Below are 17,334 nucleotides of genomic sequence, written 5' to 3' on the forward strand. Positions count from 1 at the left end.
TCTATTCAGAAGAATCATTTATTCTTCTTTCTCCAGACAAATAATCTTGTTGTTTGACTTTTACTTTTTAACTTTGAAATTTCCTGTTCTCCAAAATATTATTTGTCAACATCCTTATGTCTTAAAAAAAAATTTAGGGATGCCTGGGCGGCTCAGTTGGTTAAGCGTCTGGCTTGGGCTCAGATCATGATCTCGTGGTTCGTGAGTTCAAGCCCTGCATCAGGCTCTGTGTTTGCATCTCGGAGCCTGGAGGCTGCTTCGGATTGTGTGTCTCTTTCTCTCTCTGTTCCTCCTCTGCTCACGCTCTGTTTCTCTCTCTCTCTCAAAAATAAATAAAGATTTTAAAAAATTAAAAAAAATATTTAAGTGCTTATTTATTTTTTAGAGAGCGAGCAAAAGTGAGCAGGATAGGGGCAGAGAATCCACAGGGCCCAATGTGGGAATCAAACTCACAAACTGTGAGACTGTGGCCTCAGCCAAAGTAGGACGCTTAACCAACTGAGCCACCCAGATGCCCCAACATCCATGTGTCTTTTTAAAAACAAGTGTAGTAACCATCTTAAATGAAATTTGGCAGCTATGTCTTCCTTCATATTCTCTGTTCTCCCCCAGAAACTTTTAGAAACTTGTAGAATATATACCGAAAATTGTGCTATTCTTTCTAAAATGTCCTTATGAAAAAATGTATAACAAAGGTAGTCTCTTTTGCATTCAGAAAAATAATTATAATATTTTTTTCCCTAAGTTGGAATGGAAAACTTGACTCCTTCTATTTATATGGCTTTTTTTCTAACCTGACTCATTAATTTGAATTATACTTTACCAAACTTCTTCAGCAATATCATTATGTTAAAGGCTTGAACCTTGAACATAAACCTAGTATTATCTGTAAAAGTATGATTTTTTTCTTATCTTACCAGTTAATAAAGTTTTGTTTAACACTTAATTATTAGCAGTATTATATATTTTGAAGACTTTATAGTACTTCTAAATTGCTTCAATTTATGAATATAAATATTAATAAAGGTTTTATAGATTGTTACACTTCTATATGCCTTTGTGCCTGGTTATGTCTATTATCACACTCTATGATCAGGATTTTCATGAGTTTGAAGAATTCTGGGATGCTTTTTGTCTAAAAATTAATCACTATCATGGAAATCTTTAGCAAATGTGAGTATTCACCTCTAGAGAGTTTTATAGTAAGCATTCACTATGCTCTAATTTGTAAGACAATCGTAAAAAAAAATTCCCAAGATACTGTAAATTTATGTATTACGTTTTGAAAATAAACAAAAAACTTTTTTTTAGCTTGTCAGCTTTAAGCTATATTCTAAAACCACACTTCATTTGAGATGATTGATTATGGAAATTTAGTACACACATATGTATGAAATTTAACATCATATTATGTTCCATGTTTTTCATATCTCGACATGATTTATTACTTTGAAGCAGCTGATGCATCTAGCTGTATGTGCTCAAACTAAGATTCCTTTTGCTAATGGAGTTATATCAAGTCTTATTAAAGTTTCATGCTAATGTTATTTCAATAGGATTTTAATATTACTTAAATAGAATTAAAAAAAAAATACTACCAAATCTCCCCAAAGAACAACTTCTGTTGGAAAAAAATAAACATCAACAAGCTACTGCTGTTGAAGTAAAAATGACATAAGGTTACAATTATATTCTATAATCATTGCTTACTCCTTCATCTCTACAGGTTAGATATAAGTACTAAGCACATTTAACAAAAATAGCAAGAAAACAATTTAGCTTCCCTCCCCCAGTTTAAAAATACTAAACAAACAACAATCCATTATTTTATAGAATTTAAAGTAAGAAAGAGAGCCTAAATTTTTCACACATTTTCCAAACTTTCCACAATCTTTCTGTTAATTTAAAAAACATCCTTTCTTCTAAATATTAGCAAACTCTCAAATAAACATGATGTAGATGCTGTATGGTTTTGTAGATTTCACTGATTAGTACCAAATAATTATTTTTTAATTGTCAAAAGAGTCTTTTTTAACCTATAACTCACAAAAATTTTTCTAACTTTTAACATTTTAAGTTTCTATATTACGTGTTTCAATACTATTGTTATCACCAAAATTTAAAAAAAAAATTAAATCCATAAACCTACACTTCATTCAGTATTTCATTACCAGAAAATAATTAATACATGCTATTTAAATGTATTACATTACAATTTTAGGCAATTCTTTGTGCATACTCTTGTGTAATAATCTTGATCTAGTTTCAGAAAATACGATGTGACTTACACATATCTTATAAAAAACATTATTTTATTATTTTAAAATATGTTACTACAAAAGAACTTTAAGAATAAAACAATAATAAAAAATAATTTGTTATTACCTCAACATGTTTCATTAGAAAGCACATACTTTAAGATTAGTTGATGATATTTGAGTTGATGATAATCTCTAATTATTTTAAGGCAGATACCTTGAGAAACTTTCAAAGCATAATTTACTTTGAAAACTACCTCTTTACCTATAGGAAAAAGTTACACTTAAATCTTCCGTCTATCAATATAATTCCACATTTCTTTACAGGGATTCTATAAATAATTGGATTAAGTAAATTAGCAGAATCAAAACGTAATTAACATTGTAATATATTTAATTTCTCTCAATTATGCCATGTTGTTATTCTAAAACTTTGACGTATTGAAAATTTATTGATTTCTGTAATTATTTGGGAAACACTTTTTAAAAAACATGTAGAATTGGAATATATTATTTATAAATTTACCAGAATTTGAGCTTATAATTTGATACATTTTATGATTCTCAAAATTTTTTGCTAATTACACTATTTCTTCAAAGTTAAGAATTTGACAAGTTTCTTATATGGCTAAATTCCTTAGTAGATCATGATTAATCTTTTAATAACTTTTAATGGCCTTATATGATTGTCCAAGAGGATAAAAAATAAAAGAAAATGAGGTAGTTTTTAAGAGCTAATAATTTACATGATATAATAATGTCTAATGTTTATTAATTATGTCCATTTTTAATTTTTTTTAATGTTTATCTATGAAAGAGAGAGAGAGCACTAGTGGAGGAGGTGCAGACAGAGAGAGAGGGAGACACAGAATCCGAAGCAGGCTCCAGGTTCTGAACTGTCAACACAAAGTCCGATGTGGGGCTCGAACCACAAACTGCAAGATCAGGAACTGAGCCAAAGTTGGACACTTAACCAACTGACCCACCCTGGCACCCCTAATTATGCCTAATGTTTGATGATTAATAATGTTTAATGCTTATTAAGTGTTTACCATTGCCAAGAACTATCCTGTTGTATATAAACCGTCTCATTTAATCCTCATAATAATGCTATGAGATAGGTACTATTATGGTCATGATTTTACAGATGAAGATTCTGAAGCAACCAGTGATGAAATGAGTTATCAAAATTTATACCATGAAATTAAAGCCAGAATTTGAACCTTTACATAATGATCTCATATTTGAAACTTTTTTTTAAAACTTTTTAATGTTCATTTATTTTTTAGAGAGAGAGACAGGGCACAAGCTAAGAGAGAGAGGGAGAGACAGAATCCGAAGCAAACTCAAGACTCTGAGCTGTCAGCACAGAGCCTGACGCGGGGCTCTAACTCACAAACCGTGAGATCATGACCTGAGCCGAAGTCTGACATTTAATCAACTGAGTCACCAGGTGCCCCTCATGGCTGAGTCTTTTAATCACAAACATGAATGTAAATATAAGAAAGGCCTAAAGCTAAGTACAACTATCAAAATGTTTCAATGGAATAACTAGTGAACAAATGGCAGATTTTTCTTTTCGTAGATTGTTTCGTATAACTGTTCCTGGAGAAAGATTTGACAGGAATGCTAATGCAGACAGAAATAATAAGTTAAACAATACACATTAACACATGAAGTGCATATTACCACTCATTGCTTTTTGTAACTGGGACATACACCCTGAAAATGGTACAAGCAAGAATCAAGACCATTATATGTTTGTAGTCAAAGTGTGTTCCACCTAAACGAGTACAAAAAGGAATAAAATTAATTATAAATAAAATGAGAAATCGTTGAAGACTTTAAAATTTGTATAAATAAATGGTGTTTGGCTGTCTTAATTTTTTTGCATTTATTACATTGTATGAGAAAAAATAAAATTAAAAAGGCACAAACTTGATATTAAACAATTAAGCATCAGTGATGGGATCCACTTGGGCCCACAAAAGTAGTATGAAGATTATTTTAAGATGAAACATCTGAAGAAATAGCAGCCATACACACACACATATATACAAATCCTTTTGCTAACTTAAACAAGCCTCTAAAAGAGCTATCATAAATTCTTTCTCCAGGAGGTTTACAGCCAGAAAGGGGACGGGACACTGGTACCTGCATGAGAAATTACGTACACAAAATTTTCCATACCTTCCACTTGGTTCTCCCCCATTATTACTCATTAGTTTCCTGCTATTTCACTTCCCTTGAAGTCTCAACCCCCCTTCTTATTAAGATGATATATCAACCATTATCTCTAGCTGTCCAGGGAGCCACTTCTTTGTACACTCACATGGACATGAATAAACTTTGTGTTTTCTCTTGTTAATATGTCCTTTGAATTTTGACAGTTAATTCAAAGGCCCCAATCACTGAACCCAAGTGGGTACATGAAAAAGTTTTTAATTCCTTCCAACATCACACTGATGGAAATTAAGTAGTAAACATAAGTTTTTTTTTTTTCATCCTTTCTTACAAGTAAGATGCATTGATTCTCACTTTACACAGAATAGCATATAGTGTAGAAACACTACAATAATTTTCAATATTCCTTGGCAATTAGGCAAATAGATTGACGAATTAATTGATAATTAGCTTTGGAAACTGTGTTTCCCAAACAAAGGATTTTTCCCCTGCTCCATGCCTGTAATATTCAGGGATAAATAGAAACCCAAATATCTCACTAATTTTAGGAAATTTTATATTTTGCTTTCTGCATTCTTCCCCACCTAACATCCAACTTTTTGAAAGTTATCTCCACCAGTGAGGTTTCATTCTTCACCTTCACATCACTCCTCCACCCACCGAGGCGTCCCTTCTGCTCCCAACTAAAGTATTCAAATTGCCATTGTCAAGGTTAACAAAAAATTAGCTCTTGCTTTCAAGTCCAACTAATCTTTTGAGTCCATTTCTTGACCTTCTCTATTTTTATTATTTTTTTTTAATTTTTTAATGTTTATTTATTTGAGAGAGAGAGAGAGAGAGAGCACAGCAGGGGTAGGGCAGAGAGAGAGAGAGAGCGAGACAGAGAATCCAAAGCGGGGTCTGTACTATCAGTGCAAAGCCCGGCATGGGGCTCAAATTCATGAACCGAGTGAACATGACCTGAGCCAAAGTCGGAAGCACGACCTACTGAGCTACCCAGGCTCCCTGACCTACTCTATTTTTAATTTTAAAAGGTGTAAATATATCATCTAAGCCTTTTTAATAAAAATAAAGTGAACAATTTACACCCACTACTCTTGCCATGTTTTTACAACTATTTTAACCTTAAAAGTTTAAATATCTCCCAAGAGTTTTACTACTTCCCTTTGACTTGATAGGTGGATGTTTTCACATTATTCTCATCGCAATCTATTTGCACATCCGTGTGTTCAGTTTTTCCTCGAACAACTCTCTTCTTTTTGCTTCTGAGAAAACACACTTTCTTCTTTTATTTTTTTCAAGCTTCCCTTGATTCTATTAAGTCCCTTTTCCAATTAAATTTCTTCTGCTTTTTTATGTTATTTATATTATGTTATTTCATTTTACTTCTTTTCATTTGATTTTTAGTATTTGATCCGGATGCTTCCTCTTTCTTACCTCTTCACAGACTAATTTTGCATAAGCTTCTTTTCCTTCAAGGCTCAACTTCAATATATATGCTGAAGATTCAAAGTGCTAGTCCCAATCCAGAAATGTCTTCATAATTTCAGACATACATCTGAATGCCAATAGCATCTAGAGGTATACCTCATTTTATTTTGCTTTCCTTTATTGTGCTTTGCAAATAATGCATTTTTACATTGAAGGCTTGAGATAATTCTGTTTCAAGCATGTCTGTCGGTGCTGTTTTTCCCACAGCATTTGATCACTTGATGTCTCTGTGTCCCATTTGGTAATTCTTGCAATAATTCAAGGTTTTTCATTATTATTACATTTGAATCTCTGCAATATCATGATAAACTGTAATAGATGAGTATTTGCTTCTTATGGATGAGCAAAGAAAGTGGTTTCTTGAAAGGGAATCTATTCCTGGTGAAGATGCTGTGAAGATTGTTGAAATAACAACAAAGGGCTTAGAAATTAGATAAACTTAGTTGATAAAGCAGCAGCAGGGGTTTGAGAGGATTGACTCCAATTTTGAAAGGAGTTCCACTGGGGATAAAATGCTATCAAATAGCATCACATGCTCCAGAGAAATTGTTCATGAAAGGAAGGATCAATCAATGCGGCAAACTTCATTGTTGTCTTATTTTTAAAAATTGCCACAGACGTTCCAATCTTCAGCAACCACCACCCTGGTCAGTCACCATTGAGACAAGACCCTTCACCAGAAAAATTTGAAAGCTCAGACAATGGTTAGTATTTTTTAGAAATAAATGTATTTTAAAAAGTATGTATTTTTTTGACATAATGCTATTACACACTTAATAGACTACAGTATTGTATGAGCGTAACTTTTATAGGAACTGGGAAACAACAAAAAAATTGATTTGACTTGCTTTACTGTGATATTCACCTTATTGTGGTGGTCTGTAACTAATCCACAATATCTCTTACGTATGTCTGTATAAGAAATTGCCAGTCTTGATATGTCAGTATTTGTATATTCAACCAGTTTTCAACATAGCCACAAAACTACTATAATACAAAAGCTAACTAATTCTCCACGAAATGTTAACTAGAATAACATATTCCTATTTTGCAAATTGAATAATGCCACCCCATATATATATATATATATATATATATATATACATACACACACACACGCACACACACTGTATCACACACACACACACACTATATATATATATATATATATATATATATATATATATATATATATAGCGGTATAGCGGTTGCCCTGGACAGACAGAATAAAATCTAACTCCACACTGGCACAGAGTGCCTGGGAGAGATGACCATTCTCCTTTAGAGCTGCATGTCTCAGAACCAATACTTCACAGTGGCTCAAAGGCCATTCTCTGTGAACAAACTGCCTGTGATGAATGACTACTTCACTTGTTTCCTAGTCTGCATGGCAAAAATAACAACAGCACCTAGTTTACAGACTTGTGAAAAGAATGCCAAATTCAGAGAAAGCATCCAATAAATAGTAGATGTTATTATCTGGCAGCTATTTAAGTGTTTTTTTTTATCCTCTATCTTTCTTATATGATCTTTCCGTTTTTCATCAAAAATAACTTTTTGAGATATACCACATGCCAAGCCCTGGGATAAGAAACATGATATCACAATATGCAATTGATAACTCGGTCCCCAGGGAACATACAATCTAGCCTGGAAAAGAAGAAATTTTTAATAATATGTAATTACACAAAGGTTTGCCTAATTACAAAAAGCTTATTTAATTACAGCTGTGGTAAGGTTACTAAAGAAACAAATATTCAACAGAACCAGTTGCAAGGGAATCTAATCTGGAAATGTGACATTTAACCTGAGATTTAAAGCATGAGCAGGAAATAGATGAGTAAGCTTTAGGGATAGAGAATTGGTATGAGGGGAAGATATTTAGATTTCCCTTTTTGACCCCAAACTCTCCTTTATTCTTTATTGCTCAACCCCTAGGTTATTGTTGTTTTATGATTACCCCATTATTGTCAATTGTATTCACATTTCTTTGCCATCCAGATTTGACCTCATCTCTCTTTTATTATATTATGTTTTCTCATCAAGAATACTGTTATCTTTTCCTTGATCATCAGGAAGAAAAAATGATTTAAATTACCTGAATTCCAACTACCCTGACTTCCCACATAGTCACTCCCTCCCAATTATTGATGACTTACTCTCATTCTTTTTTTTTTTTTTAATTTTTTTTTCAACATTTTTTATTTATTTTTGGGGCAGAGAGAGACAGAGCATGAACGGGGGAGGGGCAGAGAGAGAGGGAGACACAGAATCGGAAGCAGGCTCCAGGCTCTGAGCCATCAGCCCAGAGCCTGACGCGGGGCTCGAACTCACGGACCGCGAGATCGTGACCTGGCTGAAGTCGGACGCTTAACCGACTGCGCCACCCAGGCGCCCCTGACTTACTCTCATTCTTGAGTAAGTTGATATCACACTCATGTTGTTGATGCCTTCCTGTTGATGACTTCCTGGACACTGTCCGTCTTTCTTTTTCTAGGTATTTCATTGTTGATTATTCAGCCAATTATGGAAGTGCAAACTGAATAAAGACATTTAAATTATACTCTACCACTTACTGGTTGTGTTTTCAAGGGCATTTTTTTTTTTTTTTTTTTACCTTTTTGTGCCTCAATTTCATCAGGTGCAAAAGTGGACTAACAACCATACCTCTTCATGCTTTTTTATTTGTTTGAGGGCAAAATGAGATTATATATTTGTTGACATATAGTAAGTGCTTACTAACATTATTGTTTTCATTAGCTCATCTTCTTTTGATATAAAATAACAGATTCCAACCTGCATTCATTCTAAAGCCTATCTTATCCTTTAGTTTATATTCATATAGTATAACAAGATTGAATTCTCTGTCAACTTTTGCCGTTCTTACCTCTGGTAGGAAGGCTTTTCCTTAAGCCTAATAAAATCCTGTGAGAAGCACACTCATTTTTTACATATGTAACCAGTTTTTACTTTGTAGAAATTCCTCTCAGGAAAATCCAACACTTCCCTCACACAGAGCAATGTAAGAATGCATCATTGCTTCTTTGGGGAGAGCTAAGTCGAGGGTCTCCAAAGTAATGATCGAATAACTTCCATTACATCACTCAGTGATTATTACAGCCAAGTAACTTAAGAAGTGCACGTATTTTAGAGATAAGAAAGCTCAAGCTAAGAATGATCAAGAAATGTATTGAAAATTATACAGGTGAGTGAGGAGGTCTCTGATTATTAAGTCCAAGAGTATATAATATGGGAGCATATTAGAGAGGGAAAACTATGAGTGATAATATTTACTTGTTTATCTAAATAATGTCTATTAGAATAATCTTGTTAACAGATAACTGCCATGGGTATTACATTCAAAGTTATTAGTATTTTTAAAGGATTGATTATTTAGGATTTATGTGTCTTTTGATTTAATTAATAATACTCTTTTGAAATAACTGTCAAAAATAGAATACCAAAATTCATCAGCTTAAAAATAATTAACCCAGATTTAAAAAAAAAAAAAAAAGTGTGGTGTGTTATACATGGAGAGTATCATCCAAAACCATCAGTGTTGTGATTGCTTGTAAGCTGTAAAAAAATAAAGAATGCTAATAATGGAATTGCACTGGGGAAATTATTTAAAATGTCACAGTTAAATGCAGCAGTAAATTATATATTGTTATTAAGTTACAACATTTTCTAGTAAACGATTACAAATATGCTTATAAAATTTTGATATTTTTTCATGATCTTTGTGCTGTTTTGAAAAGACTATATTTTCTTGCACCAACAGATAGATGCCATTAATTTATTTATTCAAGTATAATTAACATACAATCTTAACATACAATTCAGGTGCACAATATAATAGTTCAATGGTTCTACACATTTCTCAGTGCTCAGCAAGATAAGTGTATTCTTGAGGCGTCTGGGTGACTCAGTCAGTTAGGTGTCCGACTTCGGCTCAGGTCATGAACTCACGGTCCCTGAATTCAAGCCCCGTGTGGGGCTCTGTGCTCTCAGTTCAGAGCCTGGAGTTTGCTTCGGATTCTGTGTCTCCCTTTCTCTCTGCCCCTCCACCGCTCACACTCTGTCTCTCTTGGTCTCTCAAAAAATGAATAAACATTAAATACAAAATTTAAAAAAAAGATGAGCATACTCTTAATCTCCTTTGTCTATTGCACCTATCCTCTGACTTATCTGCTCTCTGGCAACCATCAGTTTGTTCTTAACAGTCTGTATTTAACATTTTGTATTTAACAGTCTGTTTTTGTTTATTTCATTTTTTATTTGTTCATTTGTTTTGTTTCTTAAATTCCACATATGAGTGAAATCATGTGGTACTTGCCTTTCTCTGACTGATTTTTTTCACTTACCCTTTAGAGCATCCATATTGTTGCAAGTGGAAAGGTTTCATTCTTTTTTTTATGGCTGAATAATATCCCATAGAGTATATACCCCACATGTTTTTTATCCAGTTACCTATCAGTGGACCCTTGGGTTGCTTCCATATCTTGGCTATTGTAAATAATGTTGCAATAAACCTAGGGGTACATATATCTTTTTAAATTAGTGTTTTTAGATTCTTTGTGTAAAAACCTAGTAGTGGGATTACTGTATCATATAGTAATTCTATTTTTAATTTTTTGAGGAACCTCCATACAGTTTTCCACGGTGGCTACTGTACTTTGCATCCCCATCAACAGTGTAAGAGAGTTGGTTCCTTTTTTTTTCCACATCCTCACCCACACTTGTTATTGTCTTTTTTTATTGTAGCCATTCTGACAGGTATAAGGTGATATCTCCTTGTGGTTTTAATTTACATTTCCCTAATGATTAGTGATGCTGAGCATCTTTTTGCGTTTGTGTTTCCTATCTATATGTCTTTGGAAAAATGTCTATTCAGATCCTTCACTTACTTTTTAATTTGATTATTTATTCTTTTTGGCGTTGAGCTGTAGATGTTCTCTATATATTGTAGATGCTACTAATTTTTTTTTTTAATTTTTTTTTCAACGTTTTTTATTTATTTTTGGGACAGAGAGAGACAGAGCATGAACGGGGGAGGGGCAGAGAGAGATGGAGACACAGAATCGGAAGCAGGCTCCAGGCTCGGAGCCATCAACCCAGAGCCTGACGCGGGGCTCGAACTCACAGACCGCGAGATGGTGACCTGGCTGAAGTCGGACGCTTAACCGACTGCGCCACCCAGGCGCCCCATGCTACTAATTTTTTAAAGTGTTTTTCTGTTGTATACGTTTCCAGAGAGACTCTCTATTTTTGGATATTCAGATTAAAAATCTTTTTCCCTTCATAAGTGCTTATTTTTCTATTCAGACACACTTTTTGCCAAAAAAGTGTTTTGCTCTGTCCACTTGGATGCTGTCTATATTTCCATAGTTCTATGCTCTGTCCACTTGGATGCTGGCTATATTTCTACATCAGGTTTATTGTGGGAGAACCATTTGATCTGCAAAAAAGACATTTAATCTTCAGTATTTAACAAGAATTCATATTACTTGTGAGATTTTGGGCAAGTTATGTAAACTCCACATACTTTCCCTTCTGCAAACCAGTGATAGCAATAGCATTTGACTCATAAGTTTTTTGTGACAAGTAAATATATTAATTTAATCCAAGAGTTGGACACTCCCTGGTATCTGATAAGAATTTGGGGGGGGGGTGGATGTAAGCTATTAGAGTGTCTCTGCCTTACATAAGTGGATTTTTTTATTCTCTCATAATTGAAACTGTTAAAAAATGAACACCCCAAAAACATAATCAGACCTATCAACACAGAGAACAAACCGATGGTTCCAGAGGGAAGACGGGTGGGTAGATGGGCAAAATGGGTGAAGAGAAGTGGGAAAAACAGGCTTCCAGTGATAAAAGGGATAAGTCATGGGAATAAAAGGTACAGCATATAATATAGTCAATTGTATTATCATAGCATTGTATGGTAACAGATGGTAGCTACATTTGTGGTAAGCATAGCATCATAGAGATTTGTTGAATCACTGGTTTACACTCAAAACTAATGTAATGTTGCCTGTCAACTACACTCAAAAATACAAGTAAAAATTAAAAATTAAAAATGATCACTCCAAACCTGCTGCTAACCACCTTTATCATTTTACTTTGAGACCTTATTCCCATGAATGCAAGAAGCGATTATGGGTTACTCCTTCTTCTTCACCTTTACCGTTCAGAATTTTAAAATACAGGAAGAGCAGAGGTGCATTCCTTTAAGTGAAAAACCTAATTTTTAGTTAGCGTTAGTCCTTGATACACTAATCTGTGGCTATAAATTCACAAGGGAAAGATGTACTTTTTAATTCTCCTCTTATTAAAAGGTTGGTTTGCTGTTGTTTTAGTGAATGGTCAACTCCTTCCTTCCAGCGAATGAAAATTCTGTACAAATTCTGGGTCATATCTGTATCTTAATTTCTGTGTACTGAGTTAAAAGTTAAAAAAAATAAACAAAAACAAAAACACAGAAGGGGTTTCAAGCCAAATGCCAGTTTCAACTAGTAGTCTAACTGACTTTGTTATTTCATGGTAAAATAGTACTACTTATGGTTTTAAACTTCTGATGCTATAATGAGTAGCTGCAATGTCATTTCAACCTTATCATGTAGTTTTTGACAGGGACATATTTAAAATACTTAACTTTCAGTAGAGTTCAACTACATTTTGTTTTTCATGTTTTAACATCATTAGAAATTAAACATCTATAAAGAGTGTTCTCATGCAACAGCCTTCTATTTCTGGAAAGTAGGTTATTTCATTTCTTAGGATCCCAAGATGAGATTTCACTCTCATACCATCTGGCAAGATAATAAGATAACATCTAAAATCAATACTTTAATATGATCCTGGCTAAAAACTAGCCTCAATGAGAATTAATGGCATATGGCTAAAGCTTAAGAAAAAAGAAAGGGCTAATGTTACTTTTAAAAGAAAGCACATTCAAAGAAAATAACTTACTTTTTTTAGAAGGAGAAAAACAAAGTATAAAGATACTTTATGTAATTTTTTATCAATTCAGAAAGATTACTGATTTCATGATTAAATATTTTTACAAAAATCTCTTTTCAATTATATTATGCTTTGTTTATAAACCTATAATCTTTTAAATCAAAGAATAAAACTATTTTAATTAATAAGAATTAAGTTAAAGACAAAATGAGACAAGAAGCACATGTAAAATATCTATACTTGAGGTAAATTAAAAAAAAAAAAAACTTAAAAAAATGAAATTATAAAAACAAAGAAAAAGAACAAAGATCATAAAAACCCAAATCCTGTATTTGTATTTCTGTTCCGTTTATGCAATATTTTAAGTTGAAAGGAGAAAAGAGGGAATGTATTTAGATCAATTCCTCAAGTGTGGATCTTAATCTCCAAGCATTGTTATGTGTTCCTTAGGGATGGGATATGAGTAGAACTGATATTTTGCTTAATTATATTGAAGTTGAGAATAAAATCTATGATTTCAGCCCTTTGGCATCTGTTGAGTTTGTTTTATGATCCTATATGTTGTCAATATTCTAAAATGTTCTCTTTGTAAATAAGAGTGTCTTCTGAAGCTATTCATTCTGTATTTTATGCTGGTACCTTAGATTGGGCTTGTTATTTATGTTATTCAGACTGTATACATCCTTAGTGATTTTTTAATATACTTTTTTTTTAAAGTCATTTAGGTTCACAACAAAAGGTACAGAGATTTCCCATATACCGCCTGCTGAATGGAATATTAGCTGAATAATATTCCATTTTGTGAACATATCACACTTTATGCACTCACCTACTAAAGGGCATCTCGCTTGTTTCCAAGTTTGGGCACTTATGAATAAAGCTGCTATAAACATCCAGGTACATGGTTTTTGTTTTGTTTTGTTTTGTTTTGTTTTTGTGGACATTGGCTTTCAATTGGTTTTTTTTGGCAAATGCCAATGAGCATGATTGTTGGATCATATGGTAAGCCTATGCTTATTTTTCTAGAAACCACCAAACTCTCTTCCAAAGTGACAGTACCATTTTTCATTCACACCAGCAATGAATGAAAGTTCCTGTTGCTCCATATCCTCTCCAACATTTGATGTTGTCAGTGTTCCAGATATTGGTCACACTAATAGGTATACAGTGGTATCTCATTTTTGTTTTCATTTGCATCTCCCTGATGACATATGTTGAGCATTTTTTCATATGATTATTTGTCAAATCCATGTGTTTTGTGAAGTGTCTGTTAAGATTTGTGAGACCCATTTTCTAATCAGGTTGCTTGTTTCTTGATTGTTGACTTTTGATACTACTTAACAAACTTTGAATGACAATCCTTTTTCAGATGTATCTTTTGCAAATACTTTCTCCCAGTCTATGGCTAGTCTTTTTGTTCCTTGGTGTATAATTCTTCTTATACATTGTTAGATTTGATTTGTTAGTATTTTGATGAGGAGTTTTATATGTATGGTCATGAGAGGTATTCCTAGTTTTGGTATTAAGATAATGCTCACTTCATAGAATAGGTTAGGAAGTATTCCCTATCCTTCTATCTTTTGAAAAAGATTATAAAGAATTGGTATAATTTCTTCCTTAAATGTTTGGAAAAATTCACTAGTGAACCCACATAGGACTGATATTTTCTGTTTTGGAAGGTCATTAATTATTGACTTACTTTTTTAACAGATACAAGCTTATTCAACTTGTCTATTTCTTCTTGTGTGATTTTTGATAAACTGTGCCTTTCAAGGAATTGGTCCATTTTATCTAAGTTAACAAATTTGTGGGCATAGAGTTGTTCATATTTAATGACTTTTTTTTATCTGCTTAAACAATAACTTAAGGAATGTATCTATTTCTTTAATAAGAACTAAGACTTTGTCTAAATCTTGTATTTCTAATATCTTTTGCTGTTTATATTTTAATCTATATTATTAGTCCATACAAGTTTAGAACTGTCTTAATTTTATGTTGCATTGTTTTTTATTACGTGATAATTCTTGATAGTAATTCTGTTATCTTATACTTTATTTTGTCTCATGGTAATGCTATGATTCATAGTTTCTTGGTGTATTTTTTGTATAATTTTACTTTCACACTTTACGTATCTTCCAGTTTAATAAATGTTTCTTAATAGTATGTAACTTTTTTGCTTTTATTTTCTCTTTTGAAAAATTTCCACATATATTTATGATAGTGACATAAATTTGGACTTAAGCATACAATGCTATTCTGTCTTTCCTATTTGCCCAATTGATCTTTTATGTTATCTTAATTTTTTATCATCTTATACATTTATTTGAATACAAATATTTCAGAGTATTTCAATGCAAACCAAGATCTTTTTTGAAATTATATGCTACTGGTTTCAAATATTTAAATTCTAACTTATTCTACTACACCCATGAAACATTATTTTTTATTGTTTTATAAAATCAGTGCTTAAGAGACTTAGCTATACACTTGTAAGTTTATTGGGTCTTTTTATGAAGTGAATATTTGCTCCCCTCCCCTAATTCATATGTTGAAATCCTAATCCTCAATATGATGGTATTAGGAGTTGGGGGTCTTTGGGAGATAATTCGGTGATTAGGAAATAAATTATAAGAGAGGAAGGTTTCCTAAAGGTAAACAAACTGCATTCTGTACCTGATCATTGGGAGTCAAAATTATGAGTCATATATTGGTGAACATGTTTGCTCAGAGCATAAACGCACATCAAGAGTGCTGATGTTGATTACCCAAAGACAATGGGAGTCTAGGCTGTGGAGGTAGTTTAAGAATGAAAAATTCAGGTTCAATGGAAGATAATGACTACTGGAAGCTTTTTCAGGATACCTAGTAAACTGCTTGAATTCTAGGCATAAAGGTTGAGTATTACGGACTAAATTTTTGTGTCTCCCCCCAAAGTCATGCTAAAATCCTAACCCCCAGTGTGATGGTATTAGGGGGTGGGGCCTTTGAGAAGTAATTAAGTTATGAGGGTGGAACCCTTAAGAATGGGATTAAAGCCTTTATAAAAGAGACCTTCTTATCTCTTCCTCCATATGAGGCCCCAGGAAGAAGATAGGTCTATAAACCAGGAAGCACATTCTCACCAGATCCTGAATCTACTAGCACCATGATCTTGGACTTTTAAGCTTCCAAAACTGTAAGAAATATATCTTTGTTGCTTAAGCCACCAAGCCTATGATTGTTTCTTATAGTAGCCAGAACAGTTCAAGAAAGGTCTTTATTTCTTTCTGCATTTCATATTTCTCAGCCAGTACATATTCTGCTCCTGAGATCCTCCAATGGCAAACACAAATACAAACTGCATTTTCCTTGCTATAGATTTCTAGGTTAACATCTTGATCTCTAGCCCGTTAAAAGACACCACTCTACTGTCTTCTGGCTTCAGTTGTTGTTGAGGAGATAACTATTAGTCTGGTAGTTGCTCCTTTAAAAGCAATTCACTTTTTCTAATTATTGCTCATTGACTATTTTCTGGTTTTGTTTTCTCTGATGGTTTGCATTTTTTCAATATTTGTCTAGGCCCAGATTTTTTTTTTTCCCTGATCCTACCTGGAATTTTCAGAAAACTCTGGAATTTGTGGATTAGTGTCTTTCTTCAGCTTTGGGGTATGTTCAGTCAATATATCTTCATATATTGTCACTTCTAACATTCTCTTTCATTTTCCTTCTGAATCTCAAATTAAATATATGTTGGATGGTTTACTGGAATTTTCTAGAACAACTTATCTGTTTAAATTATTTGAGACCTGAGATAAAGGTTTACTTTTCAAAAGGAAATTTGCCTTTGTTTTTCAAAAGGAAATTTGTGTGGAGAACCATTATTGTTGAACATATCATGGTAAAAACTTTACTAGATAATGACAATGTAAATTTGAGTTATTAACTCTGGTGAGATATTCAAGAGTAACACTTTAGAAGGGACTTTCCTTTCTTTTCCCTAAAGTATTCCCATATGCCTTCTGCTTCATCATTGGAGGTTCCCCATTACACTTAAGCATACACTGAACTTGGTTTTGTTTTGCCCTGAGCTCATAAGGCCATATAATATGGTATTTAAATCCATTTGCGAACCAAGGATAAAATACTCTTATTTAAAAATACTTTAAAGTATGAATATGTGACTATAATGAAAATACATCTGTATTATAATTTTAAATTTAAATCAAATATAATACAGAAACTCTTTTACCAAATATGCTTTTTTTTTCAGTTGACTTAAAGAAAAAGTATAATTTGTCTCTTTAGTTTGCACACTTATTTTTGTTTCCATGCATTATTGCATCAATGACAAGGAAGTGTAACCTGGTGGGAAGATTATGCTTAGAGCCCTCAGGTTAGTGATATGACTAGATTGTCATGGTGGGAAATCATGTTGGCTATAGCGTGACATTTGTTA

The 17,334-nt window shown here is 32.9% G+C and overlaps 1 pseudogene; it reads right to left on the reverse strand.

Annotated features, from left to right (window-relative positions):
- Window positions 1–4,327: 4,327 nt before the first annotated feature.
- LOC122218431 overlaps window positions 4,328–17,334 on the reverse strand; it is a 31,804-nt pseudogene continuing 18,797 nt past the window's right edge.

The sequence above is a fragment of the Panthera leo genome, chromosome B1 (assembly GCF_018350215.1).
Source record: "Panthera leo isolate Ple1 chromosome B1, P.leo_Ple1_pat1.1, whole genome shotgun sequence".
NCBI lineage: Eukaryota > Metazoa > Chordata > Mammalia > Carnivora > Felidae > Panthera > Panthera leo.